The 7,320-nt window shown below is 33.1% G+C and overlaps 1 non-coding gene across 1 annotated transcript; it reads left to right on the top strand.

The window, feature by feature from the left end:
* Positions 1–6,811: 6,811 nt before the first annotated feature.
* On the top strand, positions 6,812–6,883 carry TRNAC-GCA (transfer RNA cysteine (anticodon GCA)). Its single transcript has one exon. It is a non-coding gene; the product is annotated as a tRNA-Cys (tRNA).
* Positions 6,884–7,320: the final 437 nt, after the last annotated feature.

Genomic DNA, 7,320 nt, shown 5'->3' on the forward strand with positions numbered 1-7,320 from the left:
TTTACTTCTCGATACACCTGGACGGTTGAATACCTTTGCTTTTGGTTTTTCTTATATTTGATGCGGTAATCTTCATCATTGTGATAACTCTTCTTGAACTTTTGTTTGGCTGTCTCAATTTTTGCATGTCTATAATCTTCATCATTGTGATAACACATCTTGCTGTTTTGTTTTACTCTCTCAATTATTACTTCTCGATACGCCTGGTCGGTTGAATACCTTTGTTTTGCTCTCTCAATTATTACTTCTCAATACGCCTGGTCGGTTGAATACCTTTGTTTTGCTCTCTCAATTATTACTTCTCGATACGCCTGGTCGGTTGAATACCTTTGCTTTTTTCTTTTCAAGTTACTATCTCTGTTGTTTGTGTATTACTGTTTTTTCAACTTGCGTATAGCTTGCTTTGATTTAACCATTATCTAATCCAGAATGAGAGAATTTACATCTTTGTCGTTCTTAAGTAGTAATTATGACGTCACGGCGTAATGATTTTATTGACGTCATGGCGCAATGATATTATTTCATGACGTCATCAGAAACAACAATATAATTTCGTGTTTTTCTATTCACGTCGTAGCTCTAATATAAAACTATGATGACATTCATTATTTATCTAGTAGGGTTTCAGACAAGGTAATTCTAATGATGTACTTTTGTTTTGATCTGACTCTATTTTTAGGAGTTTTGTTATATTTCTTAGCATTGGACTGATCGTCTCTTACTAGGTTGCTAGCTACTGCTGCAACCCAAATTGCTAGCTACTGCTGCAACCCAAATTCACATAGCTACTGCTGCAACCCAAATTCACATATATATTTATTTATGAGAGGCAGCCTGGCCGAGTTGTCCAAGGCACTGGTGTTAGCCACCAGTCTCTTCGGAGGCGTGGGTTCAAATCTTACCGCTGGTATACGATTATGTTTGAAAGACTGCAGTGTGAAAAGACATCGAAAATGCAGTTTTTGGTGAAAAAATTTATTCTCTTTTAGAAGTAATTTATTTTAGTTACTATAGATTTTTAACCCAATTAATTTCCTTTAAAATGAGCTATTGAACAACCCTCTACGATGTTCCAGTGCCAAGCTATCTCTGGATACAAAAAAAAAGAAAAGAGAAAAAAATATCCCATTTGGGGAGAATAACGTGGTTAAAGTCAATTTTCTTGATTTTCATGCCAATATATTTCCCTTGCTGTTGAAGCCAAGGGACAGAAAGTTTCCTATATAGGGGTTTCAGACAAGGCGGTTCTAATGGTGTACTTTTTGTTTTGATCTGGCTCTTTTTTAGGAGCTATGGGTTTTTATAGTTCTTAACATTGGACGTGATCGTCTCTTACTAGGTTGCTAGCTACCGCTTCAACCCGGATTAACATTGGACATGATTGTCTCTTACTAGGTTGCTAGGTACTGCTGCAACTCGGAATACTCCCGATAAAACAGCCTTTGTTTGGCTCTTTTAAGTTTCGCTTCTTGACACCCCTGGTCTGTTAGATGTCTATGTTTTTCTTTTAACTTAATAACCCTCCTTAAGTATGTTCGAGCTCTGTTCCTTTTGGCGGCCTTTTTTTCTTTTTTAGATAGACTTTTTTGATATATTTTCTGATATTTCAGGATGTTATCTCTTTTTTATTTTAGCTCTGTTTTCATAATGTAGATGTCTTCATTACTTTTCTTTGATATTTTTCTGGGTTCCCCTTCTTTTTATATTGTCTACTTGAAACCATTTGTATCAATGTTTAAGTTATTTCATAAGATCCTACATCAAGTAGGTAGAACCAAACAAAAATTGAAACTAACAAAATAATTCTTAGGTATTTTTCTAAGTTGAACTAAAAGATTAAAATTAATGCTCAAACACCATGAATGTATTTGCACTTTACGCAATAACTTTAGCAATTCTTATCTGAAAACTAAAATTATTTTTTTATGGAGAAAAGCATTAGATCACTTGTCAGGTAGTAAAAATCTAACAAAAAAACAAACTAATTCATTAATTTTTAAGATATTTTTCAATTTGAAGTAGTTTGAAAAATAAAAATTTAAACTATTGCTCAGAAACCATAAATAATTCTGGACTGAAAACTAAAGGAAGATTTTTTTTATGGAAATACAGCACACAACTCTAATATTGCTTTTGATTTTACGCCATGTTTAGTTAAAACCTAAGATCATTTTTTTTCTTTGCAGCTAGTGGAGCACTCGAATATTATAGATTTGTTGTTTTGTGAATCATTTTGAAAAAAAAAATGTCGTTTATGGTCCAAAAACTAATTTAATATAAAATGCAAAAATATTTGAAGTGCCTAAACACCAATTCTATTATTTTTTAATTCAAATCAAAAAATGCCTAACAAATTTAAAATAAAATCGATTTTTACAGTCCAAAAAGGTACTCAACACGATAGAAAGTGTACTATTAAAATTAAATGACAATGTTCTGGGATATAGTTTCCAATAAGACATCACTTCACTTTGCTGCTGAGCAAGGAAAAGTAGATGAATGTAACCGGCAGATTTCTAATGGTACCAGTGTAAATGTTACCGACAGTTGTAATAGGACACCATTATACTATGCTGCTATACACGGAAAACTAGCTGTTTGTAAGCTACTTATTTTAAATGGTACCAATGTAAATGCTACCGACGTAGTACATTTTACACCGTTACATTTTGCTGCTCGTATAGGAAAAGTAGGGGTTGGTTGGCTGCTGGTTTCAAATGGTGCAAGCATAAATGCACTCGAAACCTTATATCTTAGAACACCCTTACACTGAGCTGCTGACCATGGAAACGTATCTTTTTGTAAGCTGCTGATTTCAAATAATGCCAAAATACATTTATTAGATGTTACTGGTAAAACACCACTCTGCCATGCTGCTTGGAAAGGAAATATAACTTTTTGTAAACTACTCATTTCAAATGGTGCCGATATAAATGGTCCCCATATATTTTACCCGGCACCGTTACATTTTGCTGCTGAAAAAGGAGGCGCAGCTGTTTGTAAGCTACTGATTTCACATGGTGCCAATATACATAGACTCGACCGTAAAGGGATGACACCGTTACACATAGCTGCTCAGGATGGAAAAGTAGTTGCTTGTAGTATGTTGATTTCAAATGGTGCCAACATAAATGCCTCCGACTTCAGGAATCAAACACCCTTAATGCTAGCTTTTTCTTCAAAAATGGTTCACGCAACTGATTATCTTCTTCAAAACTTCGCAGTTTGTAATTATGATGGAGAAGAATTAAGAAATAATATATACCTTTCAATGTTTACTTGGCAAGTAAAAGAGCTGACTTTAGAAGTGGCACTAACTAGGAGCTGGTTTAAAAGACTATGTCACCGTTCCCTTAAAAACACTAAAACGCTGAAATCAAATTGCCGTAATTTTATTATAAGTATTATCGAAACATTTGATGATGTTGAAGTTTTTAATATTCCTGATGTTTTGAAAAATTATTTAATATATGGGGAGGAACTTAAAATTCTGAAAATTTATTTAAGAAAAACACTTGCCAGTAGCCAGAAAGTAGCTCTTCAAATATTGAATCCCCATAGGAAAGAATATATTAATATTGAAAATATATTGAGAATATATTAATACAAAAGAATATATTAATTCAAATATTGAATCCCCGTCAAAAAGAATATATTAATATATTGAATTTAAAGCAATATCTCTTAAATTTAAAGTTTAAAAAAGAAACTCAGTTTAGCTGCCTCCTATCTAAATGTAATAACTTTAATATAAATAATATAGGCAAAGGGTTGTTCTTTTTATATTTATGATGAACTATATCGGTCCTTTATTACAAATAATCGGTAAAATATTCGTTCTTTATTATAAGAAAAATTTATTCTCTTTTAGGAATAATTTATTTCAGTTAATTTAGATTTTTAACCCAATTAATTTTTTTTTAAATGAGCCATTGAACAACTCTCTACGATGTTCCAGTGCCAAGCTATCTCTGGATACAAAAAAAAAGAAAAGAGAAAAAAATATCCCGTTTGGGGGGTTTTTATATTTCTTAACATTGGACGTGATCGTCTCGTACTAGGTTGCTAGCTACCGCTGCAACCCGGATCATAGTGAAGAACAATAAATAAAAATTCAAATAGGGATAAAATCCATTTAATAGACAGTGATGATGTCATTATAATGATTTCAGCCATCTCTACAGCCATGATACTGATGGAAATTACATAATCCCTATTTATGTTTCGGTTCATATGGGCTAGGTGTCGTTCTTTATTGTAAATTATATTTTTTTACATTGGAGGTGATCGTCTCTTACTAGGTTGCTAGCTACCGCTGCAACCCGGATTAAAATGAGCCATTGAACAACTCTATACGATGTTCCAGTGCCAAGCTATCTGTTGAATTACTAACCTATACTATAATTAATTGGCGTATAAAATTTAGTATAGGCAAGAGGTCGTTCTTTATTATATCAACAGCATCCGCTCTTTCAAAGAGAATTTTAATCTGTAATTTTGAATACTTTTCGTGATCCCGATAAAACATGCGTAAAATGTTTCTCAATTTACAAAGATCAGCCTGCATTTTTGCCATCTTCTTGCATTTCTGAATGTAATTTTTCCCTTTGTCCTTATGCGATCTTCGGTACAACCTCGCAGAGAATTTAATTTTTTCATTATAGCTTTTGTCACCCCAGTATCTACCCATTATTCTGGTAGCTGATTATCCTCAAATAATCAGGCAGCTAATTATGTTTATAATTTGTTCTTTAACATAAACTTCATTAATCGGATATTTTAATATATCCTATATGGTCTAGAGGTTGGGATAGCTGTCACCCAGCAGGCTTGAGTTCAATTTCCGTACGGGAAATTTTTACTTATGATGATTTCTTAAGGAACATAATTAAAATTTCTTAATGTAATAAAAATAATTTGTTTTAATTACAAAAGGTTTTTAACCCAATTTATTTCCTTTAAAATGAGCCATTGAACAAATCTCTACGATGTTCCAGTGCCATGCTATCTGTTGAATTACTAACCTATACTATAATTAAGTGGCGTATAAAATTTAGTATAGGCAAGAGGTCGTTCTTTATTATAACTATTATAAAACTCTCTATGATTTTCCAGTGCCCAGCTAGCTGAGCAGGAAAAAAAAGCGGAAAGAAAAAAATATCCCGTTTGTGAAGAATAACGTGGTAAAAGTCTATTTTCTTGATTTTCAAGCCAATATATTTTCTCTGTTATTCAAGCCAAAGGGCGGTAAGTTTCCTTTATAGAGGATTCGGACAAGGCGGTTCTAATGGTGTACTTTTTGTTTTGATCTGACTCTTTTTTTAGGAGTTGGGGGGTTTTATATTTCTTAACATTGGAGGTGATCGTCTCTTACTAGGTTGCTAGCTACCGCTGCAACCCGGATATACTAACCTATACTATAATTAAGTGGTGTATAAAATTTAGTATAGGTAAAAGGTCGTTCTTTATTATATTTTTAATTACAAAAGTGACTAGATGTTGCAATTACCTTTAAAATGAGCTATTATACAACTCTCTATGATTTTCCAGTGCCCAGCTAGCTGAGCAGAAAAAAAAAGCGGAAAGAAAAAAATATCCCGTTTGTGGAGAATAACGTGGTAAAAGTCTATTTTCTTGATTTTCAAGCCAATATATTTTCTTTGTTATTCAAGCCAAAGGGCGGTAAGTTTTCTTTATAGAGGATTCGGACAAGGCGGTTCTAATGGTGTACTTTTTGTTTTGATCTGACTCTTTTTTTAGGAGTGGGGGGGTTTTATATTTCTTAACATTGGAGGTGATCGTCTCTTACTAGGTTGCTAGCTACCGCTGCAACCCGGATTTGTTAGGAACTATGGGTTTTTATATTTCTTAACATTGGACGTGATCGTCTCTTACTAGGTTGCTAGCTACCGCTGCAACCCGGATATCTTTGAAAAGACTGCAGTATGAAAATACATCAAAAATGCAATTTTTTTGACAAAATTGATTCTACTTTAAAAAGTATTTTATTTTTAATTACAAAAGTGACTAGATGTTGCAATTGCCTTTAACATGAGCTATTATACAACTCTCTACGATTTTCCAGTGCCCAGCTAGCTGAGCATGAAAAAAAAGTGGAAAGATAAAAATATCCCGTTTGTGGAGAATAACGTGGTAAAAGTCTATTTTCTTGATTTTCAAGCCAATATATTTTCTTTGTTATTCAAGCCAAAGGGCGGTAAGTTTTCTTTATAGAGGATTCGGACAAGGTGGTTCTAATGGTGTACTTTTTGTTTTGATCTGACTCTTTTTTTAGGAGTTGGGGGGTATTATATTTCTTAACATTGGAGGTGATCGTCTCTTACTAGGTTGCTAGCTACCGCTGCAACCCGGATCTTCAAATGATCGTCCTTTAATGTAATTTCATGCTATATTATTACAAACAGGAAAAAACCTATGGCTTTTTCTTCTTTGAAATAGTAAGAGACGAGCCTCAAGCAATCAAGTAGCTAACTAAGTCCAATGTATGCAGTGGTATGTTATTCCAATGATCGTCTTTTAATGTGAACAGCCATGATACTGATGGGAATTACATAATCCCTATTTATGTTTCAGTTAACATGGGCTAGGTGTCGTTCTTTATTGTAAAAATTATTCTTTAATCCTTTTAGTATTGTTGCTAATTCCTCCTCACAAAAAAATGTCATTTATCAATCTTTAACATTAATTTTAATCTTATTTTAGTTACTATGGGCTGGAAGTTTGTTCTATACTGTAATTTGATTTATGTCTAATATTCATGTAAACATCTTTAATTCTCTCTTAACAAAAAGGGTTCGTAGCTCAAAGGTAGAGCCATCGACTGCAGATCGATAGGTCACCGGTTCGAATCCGGTCGGGCCCTAATTTTTCCGAAATTAATTATGGTTTAAAATCTAATCACTGCTCTTTTACCCCAAACAAGATTTTAATTTATGTCTAATATTAATCATTAAGGAAAATGCATTATCTACATAATGATTTCTTATAATACTTCAATTACTATAGATGAAAGTTCGTTCTTTAATGTAATTGATTTCACAATAATCCAAGCCGCCAAGGTAGAAATTAACCACTTTGTCAGTTGAAAATTTTAATGCTATATTATTTTCAAGGATATCAAAAAGAATTTGACATAATTCAATATCCATCGGATAGAGCTTGCAGATATCAGGGTGACATTGCCAAGTAACCTGCTGCCCAATTTTTGGTTTTGAATGTTTACTCAGATTGTTATAGGTGACTTCAGCCATCATAATTTCCTTGTCAGATCTAGATTCAGAGCATTCTTCAATAGTTGTC

Source organism: Artemia sp. Qi Xiang Cuo, chromosome 3 (genome assembly GCF_049724085.1).
Source record: "Artemia sp. Qi Xiang Cuo chromosome 3, ASM4972408v1, whole genome shotgun sequence".
Lineage (NCBI taxonomy): Eukaryota > Metazoa > Arthropoda > Branchiopoda > Anostraca > Artemiidae > Artemia > Artemia sp. Qi Xiang Cuo.